The sequence below is a fragment of the Coenobita brevimanus genome, chromosome 64 (assembly GCF_032717465.1).
Source record: "Coenobita brevimanus isolate Jiangsu-jjx chromosome 64, ASM3271746v2, whole genome shotgun sequence".
NCBI lineage: Eukaryota > Metazoa > Arthropoda > Malacostraca > Decapoda > Coenobitidae > Coenobita > Coenobita brevimanus.
This window is the reverse complement of record NC_137017.1, coordinates 19774266-19800235: the sequence shown is the minus strand read 5'-3', so window position 1 is coordinate 19800235 and position 25970 is coordinate 19774266. Positions and strand designations below refer to the sequence as shown.

General features: G+C 41.2%; 1 pseudogene; it reads right to left on the bottom strand.

Annotated features, from left to right (window-relative positions):
- Positions 1-25970, bottom strand: part of LOC145404702 (T-complex protein 1 subunit theta-like) — a 205137-nt pseudogene that overhangs the window by 169044 nt on the left and 10123 nt on the right.

The following is a 25970-nucleotide window of genomic DNA, read 5'->3' as shown; positions in this document are numbered from 1 at the left end:
CACTGCACAACACTGTAAATTCCTGTGTGGTCTAGTGATGAGGTATCGCAGTTTATTCACTGTTTATTCGCAAAAATGAGCATGCGTGGCTTCCACTGCGATAGGCATCTACTCGCCATCGAAGTTAGGCAATAACTGTTGGAGTGTTGATGACTGGGAAACAGAGTTGCCAGATCGCAACAGCCACATTACCAAACTCCTCAATTTTCAATACTAAATTTAACTTTTCATTACCAAATTCGTAAAGCTAGCATTTATTTTTCACTAATTATATATACAAGTGGAAATACATGTAATCACTCTCCTTATAATTAACACCATGTTGATTATTTTCAATCTATGTAGGGTAGCAGATTAATCAGAGAGAGCAAACAATCCACCATCTCCATCCTGTGTATCCTCATACATGTGAAAAATCCATTTGGTAATGCATTATTCTGATTCATTACCAAACGAATTTTTCATTACCAAATTGGCTCTCATTAGGTAATGAAAAATACCAAATGGCAACCCTGACAGAGGAGGGGAGAGGAAGGAACGGGTGAAGGGGCCGTGGTGTAAACCAGCTGTTCAGTGCCATGCGGCAATTTCAAATTACGGGTGGGAAAAAATTAGGATTTTTTTTTTCTTCTTTTTTTGGCCATTTTTGGGTTCCGAAGGTCCAGGCCCACAATGTCCGGTAAGAGGGGTGTCCGGAAAGCACAGGGATTACTGTAAATATATATATATATATATATATATATATATATATATATCATCATCATCATCATCATCATCCAGACCTCCTTTCCCACCCAAGGGTAGAGTGAGGAGTAGCAATGTCCAGGCAGCACAAACTAGCCCAATCCAAATAGGCCACACTTCCATTCACTCATCATTCAAGCCCCGGAATCCTCGCTCTGCCGGATACGCCAAAACATTCACCACATTCTGCAGCATCACACAAACTTATCCGACTGAGTCAATCCGAACGCTGCCATGCTCACAAGGGGTGCCAAAATGTCTGCTCATCCCCTTCTCCTCACAACATTCATCCAGCCAGCTCGATCTCTTGTCAGTTCCCTAGCCTCACCGACTTCCAAACCTCTCTTCCTCAAACACTCATCTACCATATCTCTCCATCTACTCCTTGGCCTACCTCACCTCCTCCCTCCTTCAAATTCACTCAGGTATACCTTTTTCACCACTCTGTTGTTATCCATTCTTTCCACATGACCATACCATCTCAGGACACTTTTCGATTCTGGTGTCCATCGACTTCCTCACTCCACACCTTTCAAGAATCACATTATTTTGTATCCTATCCACCCTCTGTACTCCACATAGATTTCTCAGCAGTCCCATCTCCACTGCTCTTATTCTTTACTTTTCATTTCCATGCCACACCATAGTCTCACACCCACTCCCTCATGTAAGCCTTGTGCAACTGCAACACTCAAGTCTCTGTTTCTTATCAAGGCCTTCATTGCACCAGCTACTTTTCTTCCTTGTGCCACTCTACTTTCAACTTCTTTTGTACATTTTCCTCTTTTCTATCACTGTACCCAAGTATTTGAACTCTCTCACCAATTCCAGTCTCTCTCCATTCACTGTAACATCACACTGGGAGTCACCTTCTCTCTCAATAACCATCACTTTACTCTTCTCTACATTTACTCTCAATGGACGACATCAAGAGACATCAGCAAAACTCTGCACTAGCCTACCAAGTTCTTGTCCGGAACTTGCAAGCAGTACTGCATCATCAGCATACAGCAAATTTGAGATATTCCGTCTATCACCATTCATTACCAATGCCATCCCTCTCTCCATTACTCATGTTTTTACTTCTCTCATCATCCCATCCATATATATATTGAACAACCATGGGGACATCACACAACCTTGTCGCACGCCCACACCGATCGTGAACCATTCACTTAGATGCCCATTAACCCTTACCCATGCTTCGCTACCATCATAAAAACTCTTGACGGCACCTAGCAGCTTACCATCTACACCATACATGTGCAAAACTTTCCATAATCCCTCTCTGTCTACTTTGTCGTATGCTTTTTCCAGATCCATGAATGCCATAAACACCTTATGGTCCTTCTCACAAGCCTTCTCTGCTATCTGTCTCACTTCAAATACATGATCCACACATCCTCTGCCACTCCTAAAGCCACCCTGTTCATCACTCACTAAGACTTCTGAGATCTCTCTTCCTTTCTCTATAATAATTCTTCCATATACCTTCCCTACCACACTCAATAAACTTATGGCACAATAATTCTTGAACTCACTTTGCTCACCTTTATTTTTGTACTTGGGTACAATCACAGCCTTTTTCCACTTTGCAGGCACAGTTTCACCCATCCATGCCTTCTTACACATCTCCAACAAACACTTCATTCCACTCTCTCCACTACACTTAAGCATCTCTGGATACACCTCATCAACCCCAGCTGCTTTCCTATTTTTCAGCCGTTTCACAGCACTCTTCACCTGTGCGAGTGTCACGTCTTCTGGCACTGCATTCCTTCTCTGCACACTCCCAAAACCAATCATGTTTACAGCTGCTCTGCTCTCTCTATGCCCATTCATCAGGCTTTCAAAATATTCTTTCTATCTGGTCCTTACTTCATCTCCATGGGTTAGTAACCTTTCACCTGCATCCTTCACACCATCACATTTCTTTCCACTTTCACTTCTACATTTCCACACCTCTTTCCAGAATAACTTCCCATTTTCAGAGTAGTTCGCATCATTTTCTTTCCAGATCATTTACCTCCTTCTTTTTCCTCCACTAGTCTCTTTACATGCTTCTTGCTCTTGATATACTCAGTTCTTATTTCAACTGAACCCCTATCCAGTAACCACTTTAGCCATTTCTTCCTCTTTTCCTCCAACGCTCTCTTAACCTCCTCATCCCACCATGCCGTACCCTTCTTTTTTGCTGATACTCTTGCCACACCACACACCTCTTTAGCATTCTTAACTAAGCAATCCCTATATGCATTCCACAGGCTGTCCCAATCCAGTTCATTCCAGTTCACTGATTCTAACTCGTCCTCTACTTTGGTTCTGTAATCATCTGCCACTTCTTTGATCCTCAGCTTCTCAACTTTCAGTCTTTCACCCGGATTGTTCTTCTCTTTCTTGATCCACCTCACTCCTCTCAGCTTGATCTTGCATACCAGAATCATATGATCTGAGAGACCTCCACATTGTCCTCTCAGCCCTCGTATCAGCAACCATTCCCATCATCGACCTCTCAACGAGCACGTAATCAATCAGGCTTCTTTCACCACGATCCCCGTTTCCTCTATACCATGTATACAGTAAAAGTCCTTTAATCCAGACTCCAGCAGCCCACAGACTGTCCGGATTATCAGACAGATACCTGAAAATGTTAACAAGCTGACAAAATATGGTACTGTACTCCTTTGCAGCAGCCTCATCAGCAGACCTTTTCTCCCCTGACACATCCACTACCCTTATCCCATGATGAGTCTTAAAGTTTCTAAGCCATAAATCAGAAAACTTCACATCAGTATCAATCTTCATTTCCTTACAGAATTGTTTGGCCTTTTCAATAATCATTAACCCATTGATAGGCTTGCCCTCACATCGTTTTCCACAAAACCACTTATAAAGAACTGTGTCTAACTGTATCAGTGGTAGTTTCTTAAGAGTTTTCCTCTTCTCACATCCCTTCATAGACTGTTCGCTCGTGGCATATTCCCTCAGTTCCTTGGATTTATTTTTGCTGTCATAAATGGTTGACTGGCCTACATTAAACTCCCGAATTATGTCCTTCACCACTGCACCCATCTCCAGCCATTATATTATTTCTAATTTCTTACCAATAGTAACTGTAACATGCTTCCTCATCTTACCAGCAGTATGTGATGTAGTAGGAGCCATTCTAGTAAAATACTGAAAAAAAAAACAAGCAAATTCGGTAGACAAAGCATGGAATGTACAACACACACAATCAGCTGGGTAAACATACAGTCGGGAGGATTCAGAACCTCCAGAATGTCAGTGTGGGTTGCTGACTAAGCTTTGGGTGCAGAATTGGATAGTTCGGCGCACCGTTTTCGGCTATTTTTCGATAGTTCTCTATTTTTTTTTTTTTTTAATCTCAATTTCGTACCCCAAAAAGCTAAAAATGACCCTGGGTTGAAAAGTCCGAACCATCAGGATTTCCGGACCATCAGGTGTCAGATTAAAGGACTTTTATTGTATTAATGTGCATCTCTGTTTGAAATACAAATTACAAATACACAACCTCCTCTCCTGATACATATCCTTTAGTTGATTACCATTATCATTTTCTCCTGGTACTCCATAACAACCCATTATGTCATCCTCAGGACCAGTGCCTACTCATAACAACCCATTATGTCATCCTCAAGACCAGTGCCTACTCATAACAACCCATTATGTCATCCTCAGGACCAGTGCCTACTCTTCCATTCATATCCCCCATCACGATCACTCTATAGCTCCAGGGCATTTCTCCCACTACTTCACCCAGCTCATCCCAAAACCTGTCTTTTCTCTCTCTCACTCCTGTTCTCACACAGGGCATATGCTACAGTCACTGCCACTTTCACCTTCTCAAACTTGAACTTAACATACATACACCTCAAGCTGACACATTTGTAGTCTCTCATTCCACTCTGCCACACCTCATTCATCAACAAAGCAACTCCTTCCTTTCATCTTCTTCTCCCAGTCATTCCCAATCTTACACATTTCACACCCTCCCACTCCTCCACTTTGCACCCTTTCATCTTCATTTCACACAATGCCATCACAGCATATCTTGCACTCGTGAACACATTCACCACTTCCACCCTCTTGCTCTCTTCATTCACACCTCTCACATTCCACATGGCAACACGAGTCTGCCCATTTGGTTGGGACCTAGGTGGGTATTGGGCTCTCCGAGGATCTCTGAAACGACTACCATGATTAAGTGATTTTGGATAGGGAAATCTGGGGGACACTTAACCCTGCCAGAAACCCCGCTTATAAGGTTACCACCCAGCGTAGTAAATGGTTTCCTGGTACAGGAAACCATTTGGCAAATGTACCAGGAAACTATTTGGCTTGTCACTCAGTGTAGAGCTCATATGGCATCACTCTACATTGAGTGAGTGGACGATGGGCGCCCCCACCTACCACTACCACTATATATATATATATATATATATATATATATATATATATATTATATATATATATATATATATATATATATATATATATATATATATATACATACATATATATATACAGTATACATATATACAGTAATCCCTAAACTATCCGAACGCCCATTTTCCGGACACCCTACTTACCGTATTGCAGACCTGGACCTTCAGAAACCAAAAAAAAAATAAATAAATAAATAAAAAAAAAATAATAATAATAATATTAATAATAATCCAACAAAAAAACAATTTTTTCCCCTCCCATAATTTGAAATTGTTGTGCGGCGCCGAGCAGCTATTTACACCATGGCCCCTTTACCCCTTTCTTCCTCCCCCCTCCCCCTTCGTCTGTCAGGGTTGCCATTTGGTATTTGCCATTACCAAACGTGGGCCAATTTGGTAATGAAAAATTCGTATGGTAATGAATCAGAATAATGCATTACCAAATAGATTTTTCACATGCATGAGGATACACAGGATGGAGATGGTGGATTGTCTGCTCTCTCTGATTAATGTGCTAGCCTACATAGTGTGAAAACAATCAACATGCTGTTAATTATAAGGAGAGTAATTACATGTATTTCTACTTGTATATATAATTAGTGAATAAATGCTAGCTTTACGAATTTGGTAATGAAAATTGAGGAGTTTGGTAATGTGGCTGTTGCGATCTGGCAACTCTGTTTCCCTGTCACCAACACTCAACAGTTACTGATTAACTTCGATCGTGAGTTGATGCCTATCAGTGTGGATGCCAAACGTGCTCGTTTTTTTTGTGAATAAACAGTGAATATGCTGCAATACCTCGCCAGTAGACCACACAGGAATTTACAGTGTTGTGCAGTGTTAAGAAATTAGAAAGTAGAGTGCAAAGGATTAACTGTGGAGTGCAAACTGGCGGTTGAACTGGCGATTGAAACTGGCGTGGTGCAATTAACAGTGTGCGGTGTTAAACAATTATAACTCACAGTGCAAAGAATTACTGTAAGTGCAGCACAACACTGGATTACTGTAAGTGGTTCAAGAGCATTTTCACCACTGCCACAGCCTTAAGAAGGCGGTCACAGACCTGCTGTAAGTACCCTGGTTGAGGGACAGTCACTTCTAATTCCCCACTCTTTGGTTGCTTTTCATTTATTTCATGCTTTATGTCCAATATTGGTGTGAATAGGGTCTTAAATAGGTTTAAATAGGTGCTATGCATGTCCAGTAAGGAGTTATTTAGGTGGCCTTCACCAGTCCAGCAGGCAGGTGCCCACTTTCTGGACATGCCTTTGGCCCTATTACATTGGATAGTTGAGGGATTACTGTATGTATATACTGTATATATATATACAGTATATATATATATATATATACAGTGCTCGTCAGAAGTATCAAGCGCCTATGGCAGGGCGCGCAATACTTATGGTCAAAAAAGAATCACCCGTTTTTGGTACTAAAAATTGAGCCAGATGTTTGCGGCGCTAACATGACGTCACGGTAGCCTGAGGCCTTACTACACGCTGGTTGGTTCCCGTCTAGAATGGATGTGGAATGGATGTGGAAGATGTGCAGATTGGCCTGGGAGGAAAGTTGAGTCCTGGAGGATTGGAAGTCACGTATAATTATTCCCTTGTACAAAGGAAAAGGGGAAAAAGAAGTGTGTGGTAATCATAGTGGTATTTGTCTTCTTAGTATAATAGGAAAAGTGTATGGTAGGATACTTATTGACAGAGTTAGAGAAAGAACAGAGAAATTAGTTGGAGCAGAACAGGGAGGTTTTAGGTAGGGAAGAGGTTATGTAGATCAGATATTCATTCTTAGATCTTTAGTGGAAAAGTTTCTAGAGAAGGGAAAGAAGTTGTATGCGGCTTTCATGGATCTGGAGAAAGCATATGACAGGGTGGATAGACAAGGATTGTGGAAAGTGTTAAAAATATATGGAGTTGATGGGAAGTTGCTGAGTGCTGTGAAGAGTATGTACGATGGTGCGAAGGCTGCAGTGCGTGTGGATGGTGAACTAAGTGAATTTTTCTCTTTGAAAGTTGGGTTGAAACAGGGATGTGTCATGTCTCCAAGGTTGTTCAATCTGTACATGGATGGGGTAATAAAAGAGGTACAAGGTAGGGTAGTGGATGTCGGAGTGGCCATGGTGAGAGAGGATAGTCTTTGGAAACAACCTGTATTGTTGTTTGCAGATGATACTGTGTTGTTCAGTGAAGACAAAGGGGAGCTGCAAGGTTTGGTGGATGAGTTTGGGAGAGTCTGTAAGAAACAGAATCTAAAGGAGAATGTAGGGAAGAGTAAAGTGATGGTCTTTGAGAGAGGTGAAGTCAGTGAATGTACAGTGAGGTTGGATGGTGAGGAATTGGAAAATGTGAGTACGTTTAAGTACTTGGGTAGTGTGATGAGTAAGGATGGAGGTTTGGAGGGTGAAGTCCCTGAAAGGGTACAGCAGGGAAGAAAGGTTCCTGGTTCTTTGAAAGCAGTGATAAGAAACAGGGAAGTGAGCATGGAAGTGAAAAAGTTACTACATGACAGTATTGTGATACCAACTCTAATGTACGGAAGTGAAGCTTGGACGTTGTTGGAAGGACAAAAGTCAAGAGTGAGAGCAGTGGAAATGAGTTATTTAAGAGAAGCCTGTGGAGTCACATGGAGAGACAGGCTGACGAATGAGGATATAAAGGAGCGTTGTGGTGTGGATGTAAATGTGATAGGAAGTGTTATGAGGAACACACTGAGGTGGTTTGGCCATGTGGAGAGGATGGAGGGTGAATGACTGACGAAGAGAGTGTATGTGAGTGAGGTGGAGGGGGGAAGAGGGAGGGGGAGGCTGAGGATGAGATGGAGGGATGAGGTAGAGAGGTATATGAGAGAGGGGGGGGGTGAGTTGGGAGCAGGGCAGTGAAATGGCGGGGGACAGGGCGACTTGGAGGCGATTTGTTTGTGGCCACCCCAAACGGGATTGAGGCGTCTGGCAATAGATGGATAGATAGATTTTGTAAACTCCGCTTTCGTTAGTTTACTCATCTCTGTAAGCATAACATAGAGACAAAACATAGGCAATTTTACTAGAACCATCCATAAAGCAAGATAACAGTGATTAAAATATTTGTCATTCGTTAGTATCCACAAAAGAAAATAGATGTGTAGTCGCATATTTAGCAACACCTTTCGATATGCCGCCCTGCCTGACATATGACTTTTCCTAACAATACCGACCTTTTGGACGTCTTGGTCATCTTAGTAACCAAAGTCTAACACAAATAATTCTTTTAAATGTTTCCCTAACTCCACTGTACAGTTTAGTAAGTTTAAACTTCAACTCCCCATACTTTATTATGATTATAGTGTCGTACCGCACTGCCATTTGTTTGGATTAATATGGCTGACTCACCAACTAAGCAGTCGTTCAGTACATTATTTTCAGAGGAACTGCTTGCTACTTTAAAGCATGCTAAAACACACACATCAGAAGTCCTGAAAGTAATTTCCTTTTACCAACTACACACAATTTATTCAAATATATGTAAACAGACATCACACTATTTTGGTCCCCAAGCTAAGATTCTCTGAAAGCCTGGTTATTCTTTCTTTACATGTATATATATATATATATATATATATATATATATATATATATATATGCGCTTGATTGAATAGGAAAAAATATTCCTATAAATAGCAGTATTATTATAAACTTAGTATTAAGTACAATTTCACAGGTCTTTAAAACCCCGCAAAAATATTTAATCGAGGTTGGGCAACGCTAGACCACCTGGTGGCAGACAGCTGAAACAGGATTGGTGAAGCCTCTAATTGGCTTCGTGACTGCGAGGTATCATTCTTGAAAGATTGGCCAGGCAATAGCCCAGACCTGAACCCGGTAGAAAACCTCTGGTACCTCGTAAAGAAGAATCTCCAAGGGAAGGACGTGAGCTCTCTGCGTAAGCTGGAAGCCGCCATTCGTGACTCCTGGGACAAAATACCCCTCCAGCACCTCAGGAACCTCGCTCTTTCACTTCCAAGACGTCTCAGGTCCGTGAAGAAGTGTAAAGGATACCCTACGAAGCACTAATGGTAAATAAAATGCATTATTTATATGTTTTTTCAATGCTGAAATGTTTGTTTCGTAGGAGGGACTCAGGGCGCTCGATACTTCTGACGAGCACTGTATATATATTATGGAGGCATCTGGCAAACAAGTACTGGAATCCAACCATAACTTAGCATAGTCAAGCCTTCATACTGTCCGGTATGGCAGATATACACCATTGATGTCACTGGTGAAGTCACGAGCATGTTCTCTATACCAGAGAAATCTGTATTCCCAACTAAACAAGGCATTTAAATCACCACCAACAAAATCGCTAACAAACATGAATTATTCATTTTGTACCAAGAAGAAAAATCCACTCTGAACAGATCAGTAAGAACAAATTCACTAAAATCACTGCACCCTTAAACCCACCTGAAAATGGTGACAGGCACATCCCCCACTTCATCTAGGAAAACACGGTCACACAGTCCAATCTCCTCAGGGGTGGGCTGCATAAGTTTAGGAAGAATAGTGGCACCAACAGTCTTACAGAGGTGGCGAAGGTCCCATTTGCTGGTTACACGCACAGCCATTATGTTATATTTGTTAAGGTAATGCAGTGCCAAATCGCCAATCTTGCCACCAGCAACAACCACTGTCACACCAGCATCTACTAGAGCCTTGACCTAAGAGAGGATGTAGAAGAAATAACTTAGTACTACTTCAGTACAAACTCAGTACAAAGATCACTGAATGACTACTTACATTTAAAATCTGACGTAAACCAGAATATTTCCAGTTTGCTGGAATGGAGCCGAGCTGTAACATCAAGGAACTGTCATTACCTCAACTGCCTTACTCTATCCTGGGAACTCTCAAACAGAGAAATGGAAAATTATTTGATTAGTACATCATCATCATCATCCAGACTTCCTTTCCCACCCTAGGGCAGCGTGAGGAATAGCAATGTCCAGAAAGCCCAAATTCGCCCAATCCAATGGGCCACGCCTCCATTCATTAACCATTCAAGCCCCTGGAATCCTGGCTCTATCTGTTATGCCAAAAACATTCACCACATTCTGTAGCTTCACATAAACATATACGATAGAGTCAATTCAGACCCTGTCACATTAAAAAGGGGTGCCAAATCCCTGATCATGCACTTCTCACAATATTCATCCAGCCAGTTCAATCTCTTGTCAGTCCCCTAATCTCACCGACTTCCAAAACTCTCCTCCTCACACACTCATCCACCATATTCCTCCACCTTCTCCTTGGCCTACCTCACCTCCTTCCTCCTTCAAATTCGCTCAGATATACCTTTTCACCACTCTATTGTTATCCATTCTCTCCACATGACCATACCATCTCAGTACACTCTCTTTGATTCTGGTGTCCACAGACTTCCGCACTCTACATCTTTCACAAATCACATTATTTCATACCTCATTCACTCTGTACTCCACATATGTGACTCAGCAGTCTCATCTCCACTGCTCTCTCTCTTGACTTTTCATTTTCATGTCACACCATAATCTCACATCCATATGTTACAGTTGGCAATAACACTTCTTCATGTAAGCCTCATGCAGCTGAAACACTCAAGCCTCCGTTTTGTATCAAGGCCTTTATTGCACCAGCTACTTTCATTTCTTGTGTCACTCTACTTTCCACTTCTTTTGCACACTTTACTCTCTTTTCTATCACTGTGCCTAGGTATTTGAACTCCCTCACCAATTCCAGTCACCCCTCATTCAATTTAACATCACACTGGGAGTCACCTTCTCTCTCAATAACCATCACTTTACTCTATTCTACACATACTCTCAAGGCATGACACTCACAGACATCAGCAAAACTCTGCACTAATCTACAAAGCTTTGGTCCAGTATCTACAAGTAGTACTGCACCATCAGCATACAACAAATTTAAGACATTCCATCCATCGCCATTCATTACTAAAGCTATCCCCCTCTCCATTACTCATTTTTTTACTTCTCTCATCACCCCATCCACATAAATACTGAACAACCATGGGGACATCACAGAACCTTGTCACACATCCACACCGATCGTGAACCATTCACTTAGATGCCCTCTCACATGCTTCACTACCATCATAAAAACACTTGACAGCACACAGCAGCTTACCATCTACACTGTACATGCGCAAAACCTTCCACAATCCTTCTCTGTCTACTTTGTCATATGCATTTTCCAAATCCATGAATGCCATAAAGCTTTCTCCACTATATGTCTTACTGCAAATATTTGATCCAAACATCCTCTGCCACTCCTGAAGCCACCCTGTTCATCACTCACTAGCACTTTCGATATCTCTCTTACTTTCTCTATAACAATTCTTCCTTATACCTTCCCTACCACACTCAATAAACTTAGGCCACGATAATTCTTGCACTCGCTTTGGTCACCTTTATTTTTGTACAGGGGTACAATCACAGCCTTTTTCCAATCTGCTGGCACAGTTTCACTCATCCATGCCTTCTTACGTATCTCCAACAAGCATTTCATTCCACCCTCTCCACTACTGTACACTTTAGGAATGAAAATAATGACTTCATGTTATACATATCTGATGAAAGAAACACAGTTCTATAGATTCCATGTGCTGCACATGCTTCCTTTATCTTTGTCAATATTGGTTTCTCCTTTTAAAGGGTTAAAATAGCATCTTTTCACCAATACAAATGTCTGTCAATAAAATTACTGTGTATGATCAGAACTGCGTGAAAAGCATGCTAAGAATAGTAGTGAAATTTGGAAAATTTCCATTCAAATGCCCTCCTGAAAAATTCATATATTTTAAAAGCAACTATAACCATTATGATCATGATCCTGTTTTTCCATCAACAAATGGGACAGGCAGGATCGTCTATCTATCTATCTATCTATAGCCCGACGCCCTAATCCCGAAAGGGTGGCCACAGACAAAACGCCTCCAAGTCACTCTGTCACCCACCATTTGACTACCCTCCCCCTAACTCACCCCCCCCCTCCCTCATATACCTCTCAACTCCATCCCTCCACCTCATCCTCGGTCTACCCCTCCCTCTCCCTCCCTCCACCTCACCTACATACACCCTCATAGTCAGTCTTTCATTCTCCATTCTCTCCACATGTCCAAACCACCTCAGTGTATTTCTCCTAATCTTCTCAACCACATCCACATCTACCCCACAACGTTCCTTCACTTCTTCATTCGTCAACCTGTCCCTCCACGTCACTCCACATGCTCCTCTCAAGTAACTCATTTCCACTGCTCTCACTCTTGACTTGTTCCCCTCTCGCAAGGTCCACGCCTCACTTCCATACGTCAGGGTAGGGATCACAATACCATCATGCAGTGACTTCTTAACTTCCATACTCACCTCCCTATTTCTCATCATTTCTTTCAGTGTACCAACAACCTTCCTTCCCTGCTGTACCCTTTCACGTACTTCATCCCCCAAAGTTCCATCCTTACTCATCACACTACCCAAGTACTTGAATGCACTCACATTCTCCATATCCTCGCCATCCAACCTCACTGCACACTCCGCTCAAGCACCATAACTTTACTTTTGTTTACATTAACTTTCAGCTTCCTCCTCCTACACACTGTCCCAAATTCATTCATCAAACCTTGCAACTCCCATTCATCTTCACTCAACAATACTGTATCATCAGCAAACAGCAAAACCGGAAGCTTCCAAATCTCACCCTCATTCATTAGGGCCACCCCCACATCCACTGCCCTACCTTGCACCTCCTTTACAACCCCATCCATATATATATTAAACAGCCATGGAGACATCACACACCCCTGTTTCAGTCCCACATTGAGATCAAAGAACTCACTCAGCTCACCATCCACTCGCACTGTAGCCCTAGCTCCCTCGTACATACTCTTCACAGCACTCAACAATTTCCCATCCACTCCATATATTCTTAATACCTTCCACATACCTTGCCTATCTATTCTGTCATAAGCTTTCTCCAAGTCCATGAAGGCAGCATACACTTTCCTTCCCTTCTCTAGATACTGCTCCACTAAACATCTTAGAACAAATATCTGATCTACACACCCTTTTCCCTTCCCAAATCCCTCTTGTTCTTCTCCAACTAGCTCCTCTGTCATATGCCTAACCCTATCAATGAGTATTCTACCATATATTTTACCAGTCACACTAAGAAGGCAAATACCCCTATGGTTACCACATACTTCTCTCTCCCCTTTTCCTTTGTACAGAGGTACAATTATACCTGATTTCCAGTCCTCTGGAACCCTTCCCTCTTCCCAAGCCAATCTACACAACTTCCATATCCACTCCACAACAATCTCACCCCCATACCTAAGCATTTCACCACACACTCCATCAACTCCTGGGGCCTTTCCCAGCTTAACCTTCTTCATCGCTTCCACTACTTCCGCCCTACTGATCTCTTCCTCCCTCCTCTCATCTCTTCTTCTCCCAGCCATTCCCCAACCACATATACTCACACTGCTCTCACTCTCTACATTCAGCAAATCCTCAAAGTGCTCCTTCCATCTCCTCAATTTCTATCTCGTCTCCACCAACAATCTATTATTCCCATCTTTCACTCCCCTATTTCCCCTTTCACACTGCCTTACTTTCTTTACCTCCTTCCAAAACAATTTCTTACTCTCCCTCCATTTCACACTCAGATTCCTCCCAAACTCTTCATCCACTTTCTTCTTACTCTCCTTCACCAGTCTCTTAACCTCCCTTCTCCTGCTCACATATACCTCTCTCTTCTCTCTCTCATCTTCTCCCCTACCTCTACTCGCCAACCATTCACCATATGCCTTCTTCTTTTGTTCCACAGCTCGTTTCACCTCATCATTCCACCATGCTGTCCCTTGTACACCCTTGCATCTCCTCCTCACTCCACAAACCGCCTCACACGCTGCGCCTATCTCTTCCGTGAATATCTTACATACGTCTTCCACCCCTTCCATCTGCTCTAGCTCATACCTTCCCAATTTTTCTTCCACTATGCTCTTATACTCTGTCATTTTCTCACTATCTTGCAATTTCTCCACTCTTCTCACAGGAGCTGTTTCCTCCTGTCTTCCCCTTCGCCTCCTCAACCACTTTCTTTGCATCTTTACCTTGGCCATCACTAAGTGATGGTCCGAGACTCCATTTCCCCACCCTCTCCACACTCTTGCATCCAACACTTGTCTTCTCATTCGCTCATCCACACACATGTAGTCTATCATTGCCTTTCGTTCAACAAGTTCACCATCCATCCTCCTCATTGCTCTCCATGTATACCGGTGGATCATCTTATGACGAAAGTAGGTGTTGGCTATTGCCAACCCCTTACAAGCACAGATGTCCACCAAAGCACTACCATTCCCATCTACTTCAGCTGGCACACCCCACTGACCAACCACTCCATCCACTCGTACATTCCCAACTTTGCCATTCATGTCTCCAATCAACAGCACTCTCTCGCTCCTCTCAAACTTGTCCATACATGCTTCTACTCTCGCCCAAAACTCATCTTTCAATCTTGCCTCTCGATCCTCTGTCGGAGCATACACACATACAATCGCCCATGCTTGTATACCTACTTTCATCCTCACCCATACAATCCTTGCACCCACTGTCCCATACTCTCTTATATTCTCCTTCCACTTCTTGCTTATCATCAGACATACTCCCTCTCTTGCCCTCTCATTCTCACTGACTCCCGCACATATACCTACACCATATTCCCATTCTCTCACCCTTTCCCCTCCCATTTAGTTTTAGTCAATCCACATATATCCACTTTTGCATCCTCAAACACCTGAACAATCTCTCTCTCTTTCACTTCATCATTCACTCCTCTCACATTCCATGTTCCCACCCTAAGAATGTCCTTTGTCCGTTCCTTAGTCGTCAACGTATGGTCCGTCAGGGTCCGAGGCGCTTTATTCGCTTTTTTAGTTAGTTCTTTTTACGGGGTGGGGCACTAACCCACCACAAACCCTTTTAGTCGCCTCATACGACAAGCAGGGATACTGGGGGAGTATTCTTGAAACCCCCCTACCCCCAGGGGTGATCGTGATACTTGATAAACAAACTTCGGAGCTAAGTCTGAGAACCACAGTAAATGTCCTCTAATCCGGCGACCAATAATCCGAAAATCCCAATACTCCGAATCTTCCAAAGCAATTTTTCTGAGTTTTATCTGTGGATATATCTGGCTTGGAATTGCTCTTGGACTTGGATGTACCTGCGTGCAACTATTCATCTACAGTTCTATACATTTCAGGGGAGTAAAACAATAACCCATATCATTTTAAGAGCTTAATTAATGGTCATGTACACTTACGATCACTGATTTCTGCTCAGGGGTGCCCCCTTCCTACCCCTAAATACCCAGGGAAAATGGGAGGGGGGGATGAAACAAGCTTCACCTGCCTGTACCCCAGCTCCCAACTCTTCCCATACCCCTACCCAACCCAACCCCCCCACTTGTCATTCTTAACTCGCAGTTACATCTCAAGCTAACCTCATACTTTACACTCATAGTCACATAATACACAAACATGAAACACTAAGATGTGTAAAAAGTATATAATACAACTATGAACACAGTGCACCAAGAAATTAATGCATTATAACATTGACAGAAAAATAATGTTAACAATGGCCATCCCAGGCCTCATGCATCGTGTGTGTGTGTGTGTGTGTGTGTGTGTGTGTGTGTGTGTGTGTGTGTGTGTGTGTGTGTGTGCGTTCTCACCTAATTGTATCTCTACAGGAATGAGTCAAGCTCGTACTGTCCCGTGTCTTAAACCATATTTATCGTACATATCCTTAAATTTGTGAATTATTTTGACACACATTACTTCATTCGGTAGAGCATTCCACTGATCAATTGCTCTTTTGGGGAAAATGAATTTCTTTACGTCTTTATCACCTCTCTTCTTATACAGTTTTTTGCAGAGTCATCTAGCTGATGCTTCCCCATACGTTAAGTAATCATTTATGTCTATTTTCTCCTTCCCTGATATGCATTTATATAGCATTATCATGTCACCTCTTTTCCTTCTCTCCTGTAGTGTTGGTAGATTCAGTTTATTTCGTCTTTCTTCATAGCTTAGATCCCTTAAGCTTGGTACCCATCTTGTAGCAGCCCTTTGAATTTTTTCAATCTTGTCTAGGTGTTTTTTGAGATGAGGACTCCAGACTACTGATGCATACTCCAGGGTTGGTCTAATGAATGATGTCATTATCCTTCTTAGCATGTCTTCATTTATGTATGTGAATGCTATTCTCATATTTGCAAGCAGTGTATACATGTTCTGTACCTTCTCACTGATGTGGTCAGCCGGAGATAGTCTGTTATTGATAATTACACCTAGGTCCTTCTCTCTTTCTGATGTGTGTAGGGTTACGTATAATCCCAATCAGGTCTTTTTCCACTTTTACCAAACTTGATTACATGACACTTGTCCAAATTGAATTGCATTTGCCATGTATTACTCCATTCATGAAGTTTATTTAATTCTTCTTGTAGCTCTTTACAAGAGTCTGTGTTAGTAATTCTCCATTGTATTTTTGCATCATCTGCAAACATTTTTAGATAGCCTTCATTTCCAGTGTTACTGTCTATATCATTTATATACACTAAAAACATGATTGGTACCAGCACTGAGCCCTGTGGTACTCCACTAGTCACTTCTTTCCATGATGAGTAGTTTCCCCTTAGTACTGTTCTCATTTCTCTTTTTATGAGAAAATCTTGAATCCAACAAAACAGTTTGCCTCGAATTCCTCCTTGATGGTACAGTTTCCATAAAAGTCTTTGGTGTGGTACTGTGTCAAATGCTTTCTTGAAATCTAAATAGATACTGTCCACCCATCCTTCTCTTTCCTGTATTGTGTCTGTTACTCTGTCATAGTAGCTCAACAGATTAGTAACACATGATTTTCCTTTTCTGAAACCAAACCGTCTTTCTGTTATCATATTGTGTTCTTCTAGATGATTTACCCAAGCTTTTCTTATAAGCTTTTCTAATACCTTGCTTACAACACTGGTCAGTGATACCGGTCGGTAGTTGAGTTAATTTTGTCAATTCCCTTTCTTGAATAAGGGGACAATATTTGCTTTCTTCCAAATATCAGGTAGTTTACCTTGACTCAAAGATTTCTTGAAAATTAAAAATAATGGTTTACGTAACTCCTTTGCACATTCTCGTAATACCCAACATGAAATTTCATCAGGACCATTTGCTTTTCCTTTGTCTAATTTACTTAACTCCTCCTGTATTACTTTTTCTGATATTTGTATATCTGGTAGTATGTGTGGGCATGCATGTTCCACATAGTCCCTCTCAAAATTTTTTTTCTTCTGTAAAAACTGATTGGAAATTCTTATTTAGTGCTTCACAAATATCTTTCTCTTGTGTATAGGTGATTCCCTCGTCCGTAATGGATTGTATTATATCTTTTACTTTGGTTTTGCTTCTGATGTAGCTGTAAAATAGCTTCGGTTGATCACTACTTTTATTTATGATATCCTCCTCAAACTGTTTTTGGGCTTCCCTCCTTATTCTTGTATAATCGTTTCTTGCCTGTTTGTAATTATTATATGTCCTTTCACTATTGTGTCTTCTGTATCTATTCCACAACAAATCTCTTCTTTCTTTTGATTTTTTACATTCTGTATTGAACCATTTCTGTATTTTCTTATCTGCTTCTTTGTGCTGTGGGATGTACTTCTGGACTCCTATTTCATAAAATTCACAGAATTTTTTATATACAGCATTTAAATCTTGTCCTCTAAGCTCATTTTCCCAATCAACTTCTAAGAAATACTTCTTTAGGTCATGATAATTTCCCTTTTTATAGTTTAGCCTCTTTTTGTAACTTTCATTGCTGTTAACTGTGTCATATGCTATCCTGAAGTTGCAATTTAGTACTGCATGGTCGCTTTTGCCGAGTGGAGGGTGATATATTAAACTGTCAATATCATTTTCTTGCCTAATAAATATGAGATCTAGCATTGAAGGTACATTGAGTCCTCTTTTTCTGGTGGTTTCCCTCACGTGTTGCGTTAGGAAAAGCTCTTGCACGAGATCCAGGAGCTTTTGGTCCCAACAGCTTTCTTGGCTTATTATATCTGGAGTATTCCAATTTATATTTGTATTAAAATCTCCAGTTAGTAAAATTCTTTCCGATTTCTCTTCCATTTTATGTAGTAATGCTCTTAAACTCTGAATTGTACTCTCTGCCAGGTCCTCATATTCGTCTCTTTCCCATGTGTTTGATCTGGGTGGCATGTACAAATTGGCTACAATTACTTTCCCTTCAGATGTGTTGATCTCTACTGCAATCAGTTCTACTTGTGAGGGTATATCTAGTTTTACCGAGTATTTTATTGACTTTTTAGATTTTTCTTAGTTAATATTATAATTCCTCCGCCTTTTTTTAAGTGTGTGTGTGTGTGTGTGTGTGTGTGTGTGTGTGTGTGTGTGTGTGTGTGTGTGTGTGTGTGTGTGTGTGTGTGTGTGTGTGTTCACCCAATACACGAGGCTTGAGGTGGCCTTTATTAACGTTTTTGTTTTACTGTCAACTTCATAATGCACTAATTTCTTACTGCAGCATGTTGATAGTTATATTATATACTTTTAACATATCCTAGCATTTTATGTTTGTACTGGTAGTAGGCCCAGGAGTGTTATGCATGAAATCAGCTTGAGATGTAACTGCCAATATGATGGGTGGGAGGGGGGTTGGGTAGGGGTATGGGAGGGTTGGGAGCTGGGGTGGAGATCATTTCATCCCCCCGCCCTTTTTCCCTAGATATACAGGGATAGGAAGCAGGAAGGGGCACCCCTTGGCAAAAATTAGTGATCGTAAGTATACATACTACTAATGTTTTCAGAGGTCCCTCCCAATAGTCTGAAAAAACCAACAGTCTGAAAGACCCTCAGTTCCTTGCCATTTGGATTACAGGACTTTTACTGTATTAACAGAGTGCCACATGAAACTGAAGTACAGTATAAAAACTGAAGTACTGAAGTACTGTGTAATCTTACATCTTCCTCCATTCTGTTCTCCTCACCACGTGAGAAGTTGGCTAGTTCATCAGCAGTTTGGATGAGGACAGTCCCTTTTGTCTCTGTAGTGGTAATATCAAAAGGGCAAGAATACACTGCCAACTTGGCCTTCTCTTTAGCAGTGACAGCACCCTCTACAGTTCGCCTGAAGACCATACCCTGAAATGCCAATACTATGTACCACATGCACTGCAAAACATTTTATCATTTGGTACACAATGACTGTAATGCAAAAAGTCACCAAATGCTTGGAATACATAATTTCATGACTTTAAGAGTAACTGAACCCCCTGGGGGTAGGGGGGTTTTTCAAGAATACTCCCCCAGTATCCCTGCTTGTCGTAAAAGGCGACTAAAAGGGTTGGCGGAGGGTTAGTGCCCCTCCCCGGAAAACAACTAACTAAAAAAACAAACAATAAGCCTCGGACAAGGACTGACCAAACGTTGACGACCAAGGACCGGACAAAGGACATTGCAATTGGAACGTGGAATGTAAGGGGAGCGAATGATGAGGTGAAAGAGAGAGAGATTGTCCAGGTGCTTGAGGATGCGAAAGTGGATGTATGTGGAATAACTGAAACAAAATGGAGAGGAGAAAGTGTGAGAGAATGGGAGTATGGATGGGGTATATGTGCAGGAGTAGGTGAGAATGAGAGGGCAAAGGAAGGAGTTTGTATAGTTGTGAGTAAAAGATGGAAGAGGAGCATAAGACAGTATGGATCAGTTGGATCGAGGATTGTGTGGGTAAAGTTGAAAGTTGGAATACAAATGTGGGCGATTGTGTGTGTGTATGCACCAACGCAAGATAGTGCTAGAAGAGTGAGAGAAGAGTTCTGGACAAATGTAGAAGTGTGCATGGAAAAGTTTGGAAGGAATGAGAGAGTGTTTTTGATTGGTGATATGAATGGTAAAGTTGGGAATGTGAAGGTGGATGGAATAGTTGGTGAGTGGGGTGTGCCTGCTGAGATAGATGAGAATGGCAGTGCGTTAGTGGACATTTGTGCTGGGAGGTTGGTGATAGCCAATACCCTCTTCAGGCATAAAATGATCCACAGGTATACATGGCGAGTGATGAGAAGGGTGGGTGGCGAACTGAATGAAAGGAAGGCAATGATTGATTATGTGTGTGTGGATGAAAGGATGCGAAGATGTATATTGGATGCAAGAGTTTATAGAGGTTGGGGGAGTGGACTTTCTGACCACTACTTGGTGGTGGCCAGAATTAAAGTCCAAGTAAGATGGAGGAACAGAAGAAGGGAAAGACGAGAGGAAGGAGTAGTTGCAAGGAGAGTGGAAAGGTTACAAGAGGATGAGAAATAGGCAGAGTATAAGAGAGAAGTGGAGGAACGATTGGGCAAATATGAATTGGAGCAGATGGGGGACGTGGAAGGTGTGTGTAGAATATTTACAGAAGAAATATGTGCAGCATGTGATGTGGTGTGTGGAAGGAAGAGAAGACGGAGGGGGGTGCAAGGAACAGCGTGGTGGACTGAAGAGGTGAAACAGGCTGTGGCACAAAAGAAGAAAGCATACAATGAATGGATGAGGAATAGGGGCGTGGAAGAGGCTGAGAGGCGGAAGAGAGAGTTATATGTAGAAAGAAAGAGGAGAAAAGATTAGTAAGAGAGAGTAAGAAGAGAGTGGATGAGGAATTTGGAAGGAATTTGAGTGTAAAGTGGAGGGACTGTAAGAAAATGTTCTGGAGAGAGGTGAAAAGAGTAAGACAGGGTGGAAGTGAAGTTAGCAGGGGAGTGAAAGATAAAAATGGTAGATTACTAGTGGAGAAGGGAGAAAAAGTGAGCAGATGGAGAGAACACTTTAAGGAATTGTTGAACGTGGAGGATGGAAGTAATGCGAGTATAAGTGGCTGGGGAATGGCTGGGAGAAGGAGGGAGGTGAGAAGACAGGAAGAAATCAGTAGGATAGAAGTTGTGGAAGCAATGAAGAAAGTTAAATCAGGGAAAGCCCCAGGAATTGATGGAGTGTGTGGTGAAATGCTGAAGCATGGGGGAGAGATAGTAGTAGAATGGATGTGGAAGATGTGCAGATTGGCCTGGGAGGAAGGTAGAGTCCCGGAGGATTGGAAGTCAGGTATAATTATTCCCTTGTACAAAGGAAAAGGGGAAAAAGAAGTGTGTGGTAATCATAGGGGCATTTGTCTTCTTAGTATAATAGGAAAAGTGTATGGTAGGATACTTATTGACAGAGTTAGAGAAAGAACAGAGGAATTAGTTGGAGAAGAACAGGGAGGCTTTAGGAAGGGAAAAGGTTGTGTAGATCAGATATTCATTCTCAGATCTTTAGTGGAAAAGTTTCTAGAGAAGGGAAAGAAGTTGTATGCGGCTTTCATGGATTTGGAGAAAGCATATGACAGGGTGGATAGACTAGGATTGTAGAAAGTGTTAAGAATATATGGAGTAGATGGGAAGTTGTTGAATGCTGTGAAGAGTATGTACGATGGTGCGAAGGCTGCAGTGCGTGTGGATGGTGAACTAAGTGAATTTTTCTCTTTGAAAGTTGGGTTGAAACAGGGATGTGTCATGTCTCCATGGTTGTTCAATCTGTACATGGATGGGGTAATAAAAGAGGTACAAGGTAGGGTAGTGGATGTTGGAGTGGCCCTGGTGAGAGAGGATAGTGTTTGGAAACTCCCTGTGCTGTTGTTTGCAGATGATACTGTGTTGTTGAGTGAAGACTAAGGGGAGCTGCAAGGCTTGGTGGATGAGTTTGGGAGAGTGTGTAAGAAACGGAATCTAAAGGTGAATGTAGGGAAGAGTAAAGTGATGGTCTTTGAGAGAGGTGAAGTCAGTGAATGTACAGCGAGGTTGGATGGTGAGGAATTGGAAAATGTGAGTACGTTTAAGTACTTGGGTAGTGTGATGAGTAAGGATGGAGGTTTGGAGGGTGAAGTGCTTGAAAGGGTACAGCAGGGAAGAAAGGTTGCTGGTTCTTTGAAAGCAGTGATAAGAAACAGGGAAGTGAGCATGGAAGTGAAAAAGTTACTACATGACAGTATTGTGATACCAACTCTAACGTACGGAAGTGAAGCTTGGACGTTGTTGGAAGGACACAAGTCAAGAGTGAGAGCAGTGGAAATGAGTTATTTAAGAGGAGCCTGTGGAGTCACATGGAGAGACAGGCTGATGAATGAGGATATAAAGGAGCGTTGTGGTGTTGATGTGGATGTGATAGGAAGCGTTATGAGGAACATACTGAGGTGGTTTGGCCATGTGGAGAGGATGGAGGGTGAAAGACTGACGAAGAGAGTGTATGTGAGTGAGGTGGAGGGGGAAAGAGGGAGGGGGAGGCCGAAGATGAGATGGAGGGATGGGGTGGAGAGGTATATGAGAGAGGGGGGTGTGAGTTGGGAGCAGGGGAGTGAAATGGCGGGAGACAGGGCGACTTGGAGGCAATTTGTTTGTATCCACCCCAAACGGGACTGAGGCGTCTGGCAATAGATAGATAGATAGAAGAGTAACTGGACATATGAAGAATTGGTACCTTTGAGAAACAAGAAATAGTAGTAGTAGAAGTAGTAGTAGTAGTAGTACTAGTAGCAGTAGTAGTAGTAGTACTAGTAGCAGTAGTAGTAGTAGTACTAGTAGCAGTAGTAGTAGTAGTAGTAGTAGTTAGTAGTTGTAGCAGTAGTTAGTAGTTGTAGTAGTAGTAGTAGTAGTACTACATGATGAATGATTAAATGAACTGTTATTATTGGAAGCAATATTACATGTACTGTATTGCTACATGACAAAACCATCAAAATAAGATTATGGTTCCTCTGTGTCACTCTTGGAAATGAATTATCAATTGCAGTACATGTAGTAGTAGTAGTAGTACTACATGATGGCTGAATAAATGAATTGTTATTATTGGAAGTAATATTGCATGTACTGTATTGCTATATGACAAAACCATCAAAATAAGATCATGGTTCCTCTGTGTCAGACTTGGAAATGAATTATCAATTGCAGTACAAACCACCAACACACTGCAGATCAATTTAACTTCTCTCTTACCGGGGGGGGGGGGGAGCCCAACCCAAGTTTTTTTTTTTTTTTTTCCCACAAAATACCCCTCCAAAAAAACAGGCAAAAGTGGGTTTTTTCAAAGTTTACCTTAAATTTAAATAAAATAATGTTTCCCCTATAGATAATTATGAATAGCCCAATAAAATCTTAATTTCACACAGTTATTTGAATGAGGGAAATGAACACATTCATGTTTTGACCTGTTTGGTTGTTATCCTTGGGCTGCCTGCTACACAGCAAAACATACTTCAATATGACAGGCTTGAGAGCACTGCACAACTCATGAGCTGGCAAAGATCAGTCCACACTACACAATAGTAGGAGAAGGAGTCATTTGCCTTGCTACTCTCCTTTCTTTGGTAATTATGTACTTGCATTTCTCAATCTTCTAAATAATTATTATTGAAAATTCTGTAGCATAGGTGATTTCATACATTATCTTAACAGTAATAATAGCTTTTGGTAACCAAATATTTATGCCCGTAAAATACATCTGTTTTAAACACAAAAGAATGTTTATAATATATTGCTATAGAATTATTGATATTTGGTAATGATATGAGACAACATACAGTATAAGTTAATTCCAGTAATGATTACAGTCATATAATAAATTTACCCCACTCCTTAATAAAACCAAAAACCATATCTGTCAAAAACAATTTTACTCAATTTTAAAACTTGCAAAATTAGAGACAGGTAGTGCTGGCTGTAAAGTCTGTATTCACCACATTACACGTGGATGTATAAAAACTGAATCTACTGAGAAGGAAAGCAATGTAAAAATATTCTTAAGATGAAGAAAACTTTGACCTGATTTTCTGAAACTGCAGTAAGGGATAATGTTGGTATTTTTCAGGAAATATTATTATTTCATGTCAGTAAGTCATTTAGAAGTGAAGTGTCATTTTTATTTTATCACTGAGGCAAAGAATTGCATTCATATTTGGGGGGAAAAAAAAAAAAACTGTTATATTGGTTGGGTAACATGACAAGACCCATAATATACTGTGACACAAAAATATTATCATTTCAAAAGAAAAGAGCATTGGTTATAAAATCTATTAGAAGTATTATGAATAGTTTTGAAAAAATCAAAGACCCTCCCTATAAAACAATTAACTCTAAGCCCTTGGCCACCCCGTTTGGGATACATGGCGTCTGGCAATGAATGAATGAATGAACATTCATATTTGCAAAGAGAATGTTTTACTTACGTCAATGATGAGAAATGTAATAAGTTTTTTTTTTAATCACTAAGATTATGCTTCCAAGATAATGTAAATACTTGGCAATGTGTTTTTTTCACCAGTGAAATAGAATATGATTCATCAGCTATTACTTACTTCTGATAGTGTGTGCAAAAATATAACCATTTAATCAAATAAAACTGAATTTATTAAATACATTATTAAAAAAAAAAAAAACAGTAAAGTGGGTAAAATAGTGGGTTTTTTCAAGTGGGTTTTACTGAAAAAAACCCGGGTGGGTAAAATCGAGTTACCCACTTTGGTGCCAACCCTGTCTCTTACCTGAACAACTTCTGACTTGTGGATGCCTGAGCCCAAGATTTTACAAATGCATATATTGTCAACGTTGAAAGTTGTTTTTTCAGGTAGGATGGAGATACAGGCTTGAGCAACAAGCCTGGCAAGGAAATCTTCGTTTCCATACTGCTTGCTCATTATTGCTGTGCGAAGTGCCTTCGTAACCTGCCAATAAGAAAAGAAGCCATCACTAAATAAATTCAACACATAAATAAGGTTAATATACAAATAAATAAAAATAAAAGTGTTAATATAGGAAGTCAGTGAATAAAGCAGTCTAACCTTAAAACAGTATACCATCATGAATATAAAGGATCTTGGCTATGGTTGCAGAGGATATACCCTTACCAACAATTCACCCAAAAACACCTACCTCATTTACATTTGTAGCCTAACTGAACTTCACATTAATACAATTCAAACCCTGAATGATAATAGGATGCTGTGCCATGTGTTGGCAGCATATGTGGGCAAAAAAACAAACAATAAGCCTCGGACAAGGACTGACCAAACGATGAAGACCAAGGACCGGACAAAGGACATGGTTATCGGAACGTGGAATGTAAGGGGAGCGAATGATGAGGTGAAAGAGAGAGAGAGATTGTCCAGGTGCTTGAGGGTGCGAGAGTGGATGTATGTGAAATAACTGAAACAAAACTGAGAGGAGAAAGTGTGAGAGAATGGGAGTATGGATGGGGTATATGTGCAGGAGTAGGTGAGAATGAGAGGGCAAAGGAAGGAGTATGTATAGTTGTGAGTAAAAGCTGGAAGAAGAGCATAAGACAGTATGGATCAGTTGGGTCAAGGATTGTGTGGGTAAAGATGAAAGTTGAAATACAAATGTGGGCGATTGTGTGTGTGTATGCGCCAACGCAAGATCGTGCTAGAAGAGTGAGAGAAGAGTTCTGAACAAATGTAGAAGTGTGCATGGAAAAGTTTGGAAGGAATGAGAGAGTGTTTTTGATCGGTGATATGAATGGTAAAGTTGGGAATGTGAAGGTGGATGGAATAGTTGGTGAGTGGGGTGTGCCTGCTGAGACAGATGAGAATGGGAGTGCGTTAGTGGACATTTGTGCCGGG